The sequence below is a fragment of the Phyllobates terribilis genome, unplaced genomic scaffold (genome assembly GCF_046119375.1).
Source record: "Phyllobates terribilis strain yellow unplaced genomic scaffold, ASM4611937v1 Scaffold_2__4_contigs__length_985480577, whole genome shotgun sequence".
Taxonomy (NCBI): Eukaryota; Metazoa; Chordata; class Amphibia; order Anura; family Dendrobatidae; genus Phyllobates; species Phyllobates terribilis.
Genome location: NW_027362762.1, coordinates 156266329 through 156280250, shown reverse-complemented (window position 1 = coordinate 156280250; position 13922 = coordinate 156266329).

Below are 13922 nucleotides of genomic sequence, written 5' to 3'. Positions count from 1 at the left end.
AGGGGGTACTTATGAGAGGCAGGGGGCACTTATTTTTGATGGTAATCAGGTTTAGGCCCCTATAATCGATACAGAGACGTAGAGAGCCATCTTTCTTCTTGATGAAGAAGAATCCTGCTCCAGCCGGAGAGGTGGATTTCTGGATAAATCCCCTAGCAAGATTCTCCTCTATGTACTCAGACATGGCCCGGGTCTCAGCCAGTGACAAGGGGTAGATTCGCCCGCGGGGAGAAGCACCAGGTACCAGGTCGATGGGGCAATCATACGGCCTATGAGGTGGTAGTGTCTCTGCTTCCTTTTTGTCAAAGACATCAGCATAGGACCAGTAGGGTGCCGGCAGACCAGGTAGATTAGCCGGAGTAGACAGGGGGTCGAGCAGGACGAACCGGAACCAGACAGGACTCATGGCATTCCTGACCCCAACGGAGCACTTCACCAGATCTCCAATTCAGGACAGGTTCATGTCTTTGTGACCAGGGTAGACCAAGCAAGAGGGAGTGAGAGAGACTGGACAGCACAGGAATGGAGATCTTCTCCAAGTGCAGCATTCCCACCTGAATTGTTACAGGCTCTGTGACAAGCAAGATGGTTTCCGGAAGAAGCCTTCCATCCACGGAGGCAACCGCCAACGGTTCAGCCAAACGTACGGTAGGAATCTGATACCGCTCCACAACAGCCTGTTGAATGAGGCTCCCAGCGGCTCCGGAATCCAGATGGTCAGTCTCAAAGAAGCGGGTCTCACCACTGGAAATAGAAACAGACAGAGTCAAGAACGGAGAGGATTTACTCTTGCCTAGGACGACCTCTCCGAGCGGTCCTAGACACTGGAGTTTCCCGGCCTCACCAGACAGGAGCGGATCAGATGCTCTATACTGCCACAGTAGAAGCAACTCCCCTCGGCTCGGCTTATCTCCAGGTGAGACTTGACCATTTTGGTTTGGTCAATTTGCATAGGCTCTGATGAACATGCCCGTGGGATTGCTGGTTGTGAGGCTGGCTGTTGGAATGTTGGAGCGAGAGGCGGAAATCTTCTCTCTCGGGTCGTCTCCTTAGCACGTTCCAGAAAACGGATGTCAATCCGGGTAGCTAATGACACCAGGTCGTCCAGGGTGGAAGGGATGTCACGACCGGCTAGCTCATCCTTGATCCGCCTGGAAAGACCCTCCCAAATGGTGGACACCAGGGCCTTATTGTTCCAGGCAAGTTCAGAAGCGAGGGTTTGGAAACGTATGGCATACTGGCCCACAGTGAGACTCCCTTGGCGGAGACGAAGAAATGAGGAGGCAGTAGAAGATTTTCGTCCGGGATCATCAAAGACCTTCCAGAAGGCAGTGAGGAAAGCCAGAAGATCGGACACCAGGGGATCCCCTTTTTCCTACAGAGGGTTTAGCCATGCCAATGCCTCCCCAGTGAGGTGAGACATGATGAACGCCACCTTGGCCCGGTCGGAGGGGAACTGGTGAGCCAGGAGTTCAAAGTGCAGCGTGCACTGATTTAAGAAGACCCGACATAGGACGGGGTCACCACCATAACTTCAGCCATTCATTGCCAACAAAGGGTTTTCAACCAAGTACTAGAAATGAACATTTTATTTACAATTATTTAATCTGTCCAATTACTTTTGGTCCCTTTAAAAACAGGGTGGCACATGTTAAGGAGCTGAAACTCCTAAACCCTTCATCCAATTTTAATGTGGATACCCTCAAATGAAAGCTGAAAGTCTGAACTTCAACTGCATCTGAATTGTTTTGTTTAAAATTTATTGTGGTAATGTCTAGAACCAAAATTAGAAAAATGTTGTCTCTGTCCAAATATATATGGACCTAACTGTATAAGACCCCATGATGCAATGCGGCCGCCCAATCACAGTAATGCCAGTAGCTAACATGGCTACGGCATTATCGTGCATGGTGAGTAATCCCTGCATGTTCATTGGCTGCCTAACAAGCGCCAAATATGTGGGATGGGATTCGAGCATGGCACTTGAGCACCCGTGATACTTAATCGGGAACCGAGCGTGCAAAAGCACCCCGATGCTCGATCGAGCAGTGCTGAGCATGCTCACCATCACTAATGGTGAAGAAGCACCACCTGAATTTGCAACGACACAATGGTATGACTGAGCTACAGGCTGATTTTCAAAATTGCAACATGATGAAATTCACAACTGCATATGTTGTAGCAGTTATATGAGGTTATAGGTGAATGAACCCGTGCCTAGCTGTCGGACCATATAGGTATATATGGGTATGCTTGAGCTAGAGGGCTTGCCTCTGAGGGTTGCTGTGGTCTAAGGAAAAATGGGGGTTAGTTTTAGCAGGTATGGTAAGTACTTAGTACCAAATTTGCACAACTTATGAGTACATAAAATGAGCTGCTTGGTGAGGTATAGATACCTACTTGCAGGTAGCTTCAAGTATCTGAGTTCTTAGTGGATAGGTTTTCATACAAGAAAACAAGGTGCAAGGTGCTTTCGTCAGTACAGGGTCCAACAATCGTTTGCCCTGCTCTCAGCCTTTGGTTGTTGTGCTGCGCTGTGGCACTGGTAGCATGCAGGTGGCAATAAAGTGCAGGAGAATGCAAGCGGATGCACAAACCTGATCTTGTGTCGGTATCCGTCAGCGTCTGGTCTGGGAGATGGCTCTGGGGCTAGTCAGTACCTCGTGGATGATCACAGTGGGCGGAGAATGTCTTTCAGCGTAGTGGAGCGGAGTCCCGGTCGGCGACTCACGCTCATGAAGGCCTTGGAGCGGCGGTGTGCAAAGGACCTGCCGGTAGACAAGGACCCGCCGTGACGTAGTAGTCATGCGGTGATCACGTGATCGCTATGTATGGAGCAGTAGAAGGACCAAAGTAGTTCCTACGTGTTTCGGAGACGTACGGTCTCCTTCATCGGGGATGGTCCCATTCCCGCTCTTGGTCCATTATATAGAGGTTTCTTTTCTTTGATTGGTTGAGATAAATTGGATGTATCCAGTCAATTGTTAAATGCAAACAGTTCTGGCTTTATTTTAACACGACTGACTGCTCCATTCCAGCATACTACCAAATTTTCAGCTTTTTTTATTGTTTAGCACTCGTACCCATGATATTGAATGGGGCTGTGTACATGTCCATTTTTTTTCCTCGGCTCAAGTGCAAGATGACATGTGAGTGCAGTCCAATTTTCATGTACAGACAGAACGGAGAGGGTGAAGAAACTTTATTTTCCCTCTACCTTCGAGAAAAACTGATGCCACTCTGGTCAGAGTCTGATCAGAATAATTACGCAAAATCAGAGAAGTCCCGGCACTGATCAGAATAATCGGACCGTTTTTCTAAGATCGAGAGAACACTGTTGTGTGCACCTATTTCATACTACTTTACTACAACTATATCCCTGTATATGTGAGCCTGGTACTTGTTCTAGAAGAGCCACATGCCGTGTGCCAGTATTTTTCTATACCCTAACAATGTGGTGCTTGCGGAAATGTCATTGCAGGTACATAACATACTGCAAAGGAAAACCACTGGAACTAACTTGATCACAGTCTTTACCAGTGTTTCCCAAACACCATCCTCACGGCCCCCCAAAACATCATGTTTCCAAGATTTCTCTAGTATCGCACAGGTGAGAGAACCTGAGGCTATTTCTGATGCGTTAACAGCATTCCCAGGAACAAAAGTTCATTTTAATCAATGGCTGTGTCTGACTGTGTAGGGAACACAAATAAAAGAGTATACAGACAGGACAGCAAGGGGATCACAGCTGTTTCTTTCTTTGAAGCAAAACATTGTTTAAAAACAGGCAGTGAAATGTTTTACCTCACAGAAAAAATCAGCTGCGATCCCATACTGAAATTTCTGTATTGTCTTTTGCTTCCTCCCCTGCCCAGGAGATGTGGTAGGATCAGGCCATGTTCCTGCATGGTCAGACACAGCCATTGATTAAAATTAACCTTTGGGGGGCGAGTCCTGGATGCAGACCTGAGCAGAAGCAGGAGTGTGGAGCTCCCTCAGACACCGAGCAATCCAGCAGATTTCTAACTCACAGCACCGGCCAATAACCAAAAAAAAACTATGGGTCCCAGAAGAACAAGGACCCGTGCCCCCGGGGGTGGAAGCGAGGCTCCCCCCAGAGACAGCCCTGGATGCCTTTCTAACCAGAGGGTCGGCTGAGACAAGAGGGCAGGCGCCATCTTGCTCCAGAGGAGAGATCATTTTAGCCCAGGAAGACAGAGGAGAAGTAGCAAACGACATGGTATTAGGCTTGAGGGCTCTCACCAGAAGGGAGGGGGTGAAGCAGGCTCCCAGCTCTGTACGCACAGCAAGGGAAGATAAGCAGGGAGGTTCAGGAGAGCGGAGCCACAGCCATTGCCTCACTGCAGCAGCCCCTGTTCTCCCCCAGCAGCGTTCTGCTGACTGGAAGGAGAAAACATGCAGCTCCACAGTACCAGCCACCCTTCCCTCCCTGAACTCTAATTACCAACAGAGAAAACTACAGGGAAGCAGCTTTATAAGCATCTGCACTGACAATGAGGGGACTTCTCATAGTGAGAGTATACATGTTTCGCCTGGCACTGGAGGATTGGAGACTGATGTACCTCACAGAGAGCAGGAGCTGAGGGGGGCAGGAGAGGGGGGAGCCCCCTTGCAGCCACAATACCCTCCCTGCAGTGCATTGGAACATGACTCCTTGCCTTGTGAGTGAGAGGAGGAGGGGTGGTGCCAAACACCCCCAGATTCCCAGTATGCTTGGAAGAAATTTCTGTCCCAGATTCCCTCCAGAGAAGATTTTAAAACCCTAATAGCTGAAGTGAAAGAAGCCTGCAGGTCTGAAATATCATGCCTCAGGCAAGATCTACAAAGCCTGGCAGGGCGCTTGAATACTCTGGAGGAGGATCATGATGCCACTAGAGTTTACATGAAGGACTTACAGCATGTCATAGCCAAACAAAATAAGATGGTGAAAGAGCTGCAGTCCCACATGGAGGATCTAGACAACAGGGGCAGACGTTGTAACATACGAGTCCGGGGGTGCCCAGAATCTGAGAGGCAGGAAAATCCCAAAGCAATTCTCCAAGTGATTTTCAACTCTGTCCTAGGGGAACCGCCTACATCCAATATAAAGATGGACAGAGCTCACAGGGCCCTTCAACCAAAGGGCTCCTCTGCACTCCCGAGGGACATCATCTTTTGCTTGCATGATTTTGAAACCAAAGAGAGGATAATGTACAAACCAGAACACAAAAATCCATAACGTATAAAGGCAGAGATCTGCAGCTGTTCCCGGACCTCTCCAGAGTAACACTTCAGAAAAGAAGAATCCTTAAACCGCTACTAAAAATCTTGACAGACCAGCGGATTCCATAGAGATGGGGTTTCCCCTTTGCCCTGCACGTGAGCCGCAATGGAACAACGTCAACTTTGAGAGTCCTGGAGGACCTGCCGATTTTTTGTGACTCCCTGGGATTGTCGTGCCCAAAGATTCAGGACTGGGAGGCTCCTAACCCCCAGGAAGATCCCCCACCTTTGTGGTTCTGGAAGGAGCGACGGGGAGGAAGAGAGGAGGGGGGGAGGGAGACGTGGAGTCATCTCTCCAAAATTCCCCCCCGTTGATCGCTAACCCCCTAGCTTAGGGGTTTCTATAGTTTCTTTGTCCCCCCTCTCTACAGGCCAGTGCTAAACAAGATGTGATAGTGGTGGCACAATCCATCACTTAATTGCTGGACATGTTTTATTCATTCATTATATATCATAAGTGTCTGGGGAGCCACTGAGAGGTGTTGTACTCTTGTTCAGTTTTCCATCCTCTCTTTTACTGGGTTCCCCTTTGGGAGACGAATACTCCCACCCCTAGTTGGTAGTTAAAGATCTTTCAGGGCACCCTCTCAAATTAATTAGTTAAAAGGGTATTCCCTTTTTTCATCTATAGTTTATTAGCGAATACCTGGATAGTTCCAGGGGGTTTCACTTTAAATTTGCCTATTCTGTGGGCTCATTTTGTGCTACAGGAGAGTCTCCCTTTTTCTCCAGGAGATATCCTGGGAACAAGTATATTGAACGTAGAATTTGGTGTAGTGTCAGTGTGTTTAATGGATATTTTTTTTTTTCGTCAGTGTCTCCCCACTTCCCTCATGTGTCTCCCCTCCCTTCCTTTCCTATGCGGGCTGAGGTTTCTTCATCAGAGGATGGGGGATTTCAGAGACTCCCCAGCACAAAGGTTTCCAGATGGAGAAGGTGTTCGGAAGCGTTCCGTGAGTAGAGGCACATTAAAAGGCACATTCCATACAATAAGATATAAACATGGCACGTATAATTTCACTTAATGTAAGGGCTCTTAACTCCCCTAGAAAGAGACGTCTCGTGCTTCAGGAGATGAGATCCCTGAGGGCGGATATAGTCTTCCTGCAGGAGACCCACTTTGACAATAAGAGCACGTTTAATTTTGCTTCCCAACAATACCCCACAGTATATTCGGCCCATAATAACAACAAAAAGGGAGGGGTAGCAATATTAATAGCCACTAACTGCCCGATACAGGTGAAGGCAACACTTGTGGACCCGGGGGGTAGATACGTTTTACTAGAATCCTCATTACAGGGTAATCGCATAATTTTGGGGAATGTTTACGCATCTAATTCGGGACAGATAAATTTCTTACATAGGGTATTTACCCTGATTCATAGACTGCAGCCAGGTCCTGTGTTATTGGGTGGCGACTTTAACATCCCCTTTTCTGAGTCCTTTGATAGGCAGTCTATAGTAGATAAGCCTCCCTCAGTGCAGCTAAGCAGAATGTCCCTGGAGTTTTGTAAACTCATAAGAGCAAATTCGCTGTTCGACCTATGGAGAATAGAGCACCCAAAAGAAAAAGGTTTCTCCTTCTACTCGCCCCCCCATCGCACCCATACCCGCATAAATTATTTATTCACTAACATTGCAGTTCTCAGGACTATGAGAAAAATTGATATTGGGGCAATTTCATGGTCGGATCATGCACCAGTGATATTAGACATAAAATCAATGGGCCCCCCAATGCAAACATGTCACTGGAGGCTTAACGAGTTTCTGATTAAAGATCCAACTATTAGGAAGACCCTCGAGTCCCACCTAACAGACTTCTTCAATTTGAACATGAATTTAGTATCCTCACCGGCTGCACTGTGGGAGGCCCATAAGGCGGTGATGAGGGGATTTAGTATCAGGGAAGGGGCCAGATTAAAAAAAAATACCCAAATCCAAAAGTCTAAACTAACCTCTCATCTTAAATCTCTAGAAAATAAACTGTCCTCCCCGAATATTAGTATCTTGAGAAAGGTGATTGCAATAAGAGACAAACTGAAGGATTTGGCCATATGTAAGGTGGAAAAACTTCTCCTCTACTCCAAACAGAGGTACTATGAGAAGGGAAACAAGGCTCACACTATATTAGCCAGACAGCTCAAAGATAGACTTACAAACTCAATCCCCCAGGCACTTAGAGACAGAGAGGGCACTATATGATACGACCCAGTGGATGTTTCTAAAATCTTTCAAGAGTTCTATCAGAGACTCTATAACCTCCAGGAGACATTACCACTGGATCCTTCTCGTAGGGTGACCTTACTTAGCCATTATCTGTCCGCGCTTAATCTGCCAGTGCTCCCCCCGGAGGCGGTGGAAGCCCTTAACGCCCCAATCTCAGCTTAGGAATTGTGTGATAACATAAAAGAACTTCCACTGGGCAAGGCCCCTGGCCCCGATGGGTGCACATATCTATACTACAAGACATACATAGATGAGCTGTCTCCTCATATGATTAATCTGTTTAATTCTTTCATGGGGGGTTCACCGATTCCAGAAACTCTCTCCCACTCTTATCTAATCCTCATTCCCAAGCCAGGGAAGGACCCATTAGATTGTGATAATTATAGGCCCATTGCTCTACTAAATTCAGATTTGAAAATATTTACCAAAATACTAGCAAATAGGCTTAACCAGTGGCTTCCACAAATAATAGATAAGGATCAAGTGGGATTTATCTCATTTCGCCAAGGGGGAGATAACACCAGGAAAGTTGTGGACCTCATAGATGTGATTAATACCAATAAGACCGAGGCCCTTCTCCTTAGTTTACATGCAGAGAAGGCCTTCGATTGCCTCAGTTGGTCCTTTCTATTTGAAACAATGAGGGCGTTCGGAGTGTCTGGGTCTTTTATGATGGCATTGAGGGCTCTTTACGGAACCCCTTCAGCATCTATTAAAACCCCCCTTCATACCTCCCCTAAATTTAAAATTTCGAATGGAACAAGACAGGGGTGCCCTTTATCTCCCCTCCTCTTTGCCATGTGCATAGAGCCGTTGGCGGCGGCGATTCAGCAAAATTCTAGTATCTCTGGTGTGGAGATTAAGGGGAAAATTTTCAAGATATCACTGTTCGCGGATGATGTCCTAATGACCCTAACCTCTCCTCACGTATCACTTCCCAACCTTATGGCTACACTAAAGGAATATGGGCTTATGTCAGGATACAAAGTTAACACAGCTAAAATGGAGGCATTACCCCTGAACTTTATCCCCCAAGCCCTTGATCATCTGAAATCAAACTACAAATTCCGTTGGAAAACAGATGAAATTAAATATCTAGGAGTCAACCTTTCCTCATCCTATAACACCCTATATGCTAGGAATTCGCCATCCCTATTTAGAGAGCTGAAAAACTTGCTAACAAAATGGAAATCTATTTCTATCTCCATGATGGGGAGAATAGCCTCGGTCAAGATGACCCTCCTCCCTAAATTAATTTATCACTTTGAGATCCTTCCGGTGAGAGTCCCTATGGGAGAACTCAAATCCCTTCAAGCAGCAATAATGAGATTTATATAGAATGATAAAAGACATAGAATAGCCAAACAAATCTTAACCACTCACAGAAACCAGGGAGGTATGTCAGTACCGGATGTTATTAAGTATTATTGGGCGGTTCATCTCAGAAGGGTCCCCTCGTGGGCTTTGTTATGGGCATACAATAAATGGACTGAAATAGAGAAGTTATGGCTGGCTCCCATTCATCCAAACGCCCTGCTTTGGACCAGTAGACCCTTAAAGATAAGTCGTCCCCTTTTGGGTCCTATCAGGTTCACAAGGGAAATATGGCAGACCTGCGGTAAGAGATTTGAACTAACTTCCCCAAGATCGCCAATGATATCCTTCATATATCAACTGCTAATTCCAAATAGCTTGAGCTCGGACATGGTCCTCCCATGGATAAAGGCAGGCCTTTTTAGATTTGCAGACCTGGTAGATGGAACCTCATTGGAATTACACACTTTTGACCACATTAAAGCTGACTTTAGAATAACAAACAGGGAATTCTTTCAATTTATGCAGATTAAATCTTTTGCAGTTTCTTTGTTTGGGTCGTTGAAGGAGTCCTCTTCTACTGAGTTTGAAAAGATATGTAAAAGGAGCTCATCAACAAAGGATCTGATATTGGACATATATGGTCTAATTAACAATCCCCGGGGGGATCCACCTCCTAAACACTCATACATGACTAAGTGGGAGAGGTTTCTGGGAAGAGAATTATCACCGCAGTGCTGGCAGTCCATTTGGGATAAAGCATCCAAAACCTCTCTTTGCACTTTATACAAAGAGAATCAATATAAATTAATGATGTTTTGGTATCATACCCCTGAACTACTACACAAATTAAACCCCTCTATCCCGGATGGCTGCTGGCACTGTGGAGCTGCTACGGGGTCCCTTACGCACATTTTCTGGACATGCCCGATCCTGACCCCATTATGGGAAAATGTCAGATCCCTCCTGCGGGAAGTATTGTTCACTGAAATCCCTCTAGACCCAGCTATATATTTATTAAATGTTACTCCAAGAGGGATGGGTAAAAACTCCTCAACGCTGCTTCTCCACATCCTAACAGCAGATGGATGCCTCATAGCTCTTCATTGGAAAAAAACGCTCCCCCCCTCTAATAGAGATTTACTAAGTAGAATTGCGGATATACGAAGAATGGAACACCTGACGGCAGTAATAAACGCCAAATTAGATGTATTCAATAAGGTGTGGGGACCATGGGACTATTACTGGGCCCCATTTAATACCTGATATTTGTTCAAGGAAAGGAGAACAGAGTTTACTGCTGAAATCTTCCAGTATTTTGCCTTATTACCCTTCCCCCTCCCCCTGTTGTTTTCCTGTCTGTGTCCTAAAGGTTTGTAGTGTTTCTGAAATTGTAAACAAATATAGATTATAGCAAATGATTGAGTAAGCGAGCAGCTCCTACAGTTACACCAACTATGGAAATATTCGGCTGCTTGTATAATAGTGCTTGGACTAAACACTGTTTATTAGAAGACTACAAGAAGAATGCAGATAAGTGTATGATCCATAGCAGATTTCCAACATGCTCTATTAATTTCAGTTTATACGTTATTTCTTTGGTTCTATTGTTAAACCTATAAATTTTCCATAAAATTTACAGTATTTAAAAAAAAAAAAAAAAAAAAATGAACCTTTGTTCGTGGGAAAACCTCTTTAATAATAATTCCATCACCTCTGCAATACTAAGGAAATCCTGAAAACATGATCTGTTGGGGGCCGTGAGGACAGGGTTTGGGAAAACAATGCACAAGCCTATCGCAGGTTCATGGTCAATCTATATCCCTTGACAGACAGCAACAAAAATATACAAAAACTTAAGGACATGAGTGTCTAAGCTGTTCAGTGGCAACATGCTTAGTGTTACTAATTCATGCTATCCTGTTGTTTGGATGAATAATGCACATACACCATAGTTATTTTTATCCTAGCTAATACAAATAAGCAAATTTATTTTAGTAGATTTGAATTCGCTTTGAATTTTACAAAAATCGATATTCTCCAAAATCCAGATTTTTTGCAATTTACTCCACACAAATTCAGCAAAATAGCAGTGAGCTGCAGTCACTATTTTGCTGAACTATAGAAGGCCTGGCAAATGGTTAAAAAAAGTTGTCAGTCATCTATGGGCTCTATGCTGTCACTCGGGTGGTGCATAATGACGGCACAGCGCACAGTGACGTCTGAGGCCAAGTAGAAGTCGAAGCAGCTGCCCGGAGTGATGATGCCGAAAAGTGGATACATGTGACCAGGAAAGAGGAAAAGGAAAGGCGCAGAGGACTGGACAGTGGGCTGCAGGGACGGTGTGACAGTGAGTGCACAGGTACTTCTTTTCTTACATCCAATTTTTATTATGTTCTGGGGTAGTTAAAGACCCTAGAGCATAATAAGGAATAATCACATCACATCAAATAACTTTGCTGTAAATTGAATTTTCCTGTAAAATCCATACAATTTTGCAAATCTTGGTAGATTCTTCTAGCTAGGTCTCAATAATTGTTCAGCTTCCAGTTGAGAAGATTTTTCTTTTATTCTGCATACTATCCTACAGGAATAGTGCTCTGATATTACTAATTAATACACTTTTTTCAGTTGAATAACAACATGTTCTTGGACTGTGCCACAAGTTGATGCCCTTGGGCTCATTTAAAAATAGATTGTGTCAAGCGTGATCTTTCTAGGAGCATCTGGTGAAACCATGTTGCTGTAGATTAGTCACTGGGTCCTCTGTCTCTGAGGGGTCTGTTGTGACATAGTAGGTAAGTTCCATACTGTTGAGTGTTTAAAATTGTGGTGATAGTTTTCATGCATTCGGAGATGTGAACAGATGCTTGTTGCTCTGGCAAAAAACCCTTTTGCTTCAGATACAAGTGCTTCTCACTAAATTAGAATATCATCAAAAAGTTAATTTATTTCAGTTCTTCAATACAAAAAGTGAAATTCATATATTATATAGAGTCATTACAGAGTGATCTATTTCAAGTGTATATTTCTGTTAATAATGATGACTATGGCTTGCAGCTAATGAAAACACAAAAGTCATTATCTCAGTAAATTAGAATACTTTATAACAACAACAAAAATGTTTATAAAATCTGAACTGTTGGTCTACTGAAATGTATGTTCAGTAAATGCACTCAATACTTGGTCGGGGCTCCTTTTGCATCAATTACTGCATCAATGCGGCGTGGCATGGAGGTGATCAGCCTGTGGCACTGCTGAGGTGTTATGGAAGCCCAGGTTGCTTTGATAGCAGCCTTCAGCTCATCTGCATTGTTGGGTCTGGTGTCTCTCCTCTTCCTCTTGACAATACCCCATAGATTCTCTATGGGGTTAAGGTCAGGTGAGTTTGCTGGCCAATCAAGCACAGTGATACTGTTGTTTTTAAACCAGGTATTGGTACTTTGGCAGTGTGGACAGGTGCCAAGTCCTGCTGGAGAATGAAATTTCCATCTCCAAAAGCTTGTCGGCAGAGGGAAGCATGAAGTGCTCTAAAATTTCATGGTAGACGGCTGCGCTGACTTTGGTCTTGATAAAACACAGGGGACCTATACCAGCAGATGACATGGCTCCAGGTCTTTTTCTCCTTGGCCCAGGTAAGACGCTTCTGGCGTTGTCTATTGGTCATGAGTGGCTTGACACAAGGAATGTGACACTTGTAGCCCATGTCATAGATACGTCTGTGTGTGGTGGCTCTTGAAGCAATGACTCCAGTAGCAGTCCACTCCTTGTAAATCTCCCCCAAATTTTTGAATGGCCTTTTCTTAACAATCCTTTCAAGGCTGCGGTTATCCCAGTTGCTTGTGCACTTATTTCTACCACACTTTTTTCTTCCACTCCCCATTAATATGCTTGGATACAGCACTCTGTGAACAGCCAGATTCTTTAGCAATGACCTTTTGTGGCTTACCCTCCTTGTGGAGTGTGTCAATGACTGCCTTCTGGACATCTGTCAGGTCAGCAGTCTTTCCCATGATTGTGGAGCCTACTGAAACAGACTAAGGGACCTTTTTAACACATCAGAAGCCTTTGCAGGTGTTTTTTGTAAAGTATTCTAATTTACTGAGATAATGACTTTTGTGTTTTCATTGGCTGTAAGCCATAATCATCAACATTTACAGAAATAAACACTTGAAATAGATCACTCTGTTTGTAATGACTCTATATAATATACGAGTTTCACTTTTTGTATAGAAGAACTGAAATAAATTAACTTTTTGATGATATTCTAATTTAGTGAGAAGCACTTGTAAGTTAACTTGAGAAAAAGTGCTAAGCTGGTGGCTCTGGTGACTCGCTGGAAGCCGGGCCATCAAGGCAATTGCAAAATTATGAAAGATATGCGATAAGCAAAAGGAGAGATCGGAATATGATCAGAATCCATGACAGTTGGCAAGCGGTGTTTTCATACATTCTTGTGAGGCCAGGAAGGCGCAAAACAGCATCTCCCCACATCTCAGTGTGAAACTTGCAAAGGTTGGCACAGAAATGAGGTTAACAACAGATGACTGTATGAAAGTGACTGTACTAGGATGTCTCGAGTGAACAGAAGTTATCTGGAGTACCAGTATGGGTAGTTTAGGTGAATTAAAGCTTGGTAACAAAGGTTATAGAGGAAGTCACCGCCACAGAGCTCATTGTTGCTGCATTAGTCCATTTAAAGACTATGCTTTTTTATACCATAAAGCATACATTTCTAACTAAAATTGTAATAATCATGCTTGTGCGGCTCACTGGAGAAAGTTTGCTTAAAGAGAACCTGTGAGTGGCGGCTGTAACCATGCTCCGGCACGGACTGACAGCCGCAGGCAGTCAGTACAAAGCAACAGTCAGTGCCAAGGTGTGAATACCGCCGCCGCTCCCTATGTAGTGAGCGGTAACTGAAGCCGCACCTCTATTACTGAGAGTCGGAATAAAGTTAATTTTCTCTTGGTAGCAAGGCTTTGTGTGCCGCACTGCTTTAGAATTCTAGAAGATCAACCCCTTATCAGCAGGTTAATAGCATTTTGTGACATGACAGGTTCCATTTAAGTTTTATAAACTGTACGACACACCTCCAG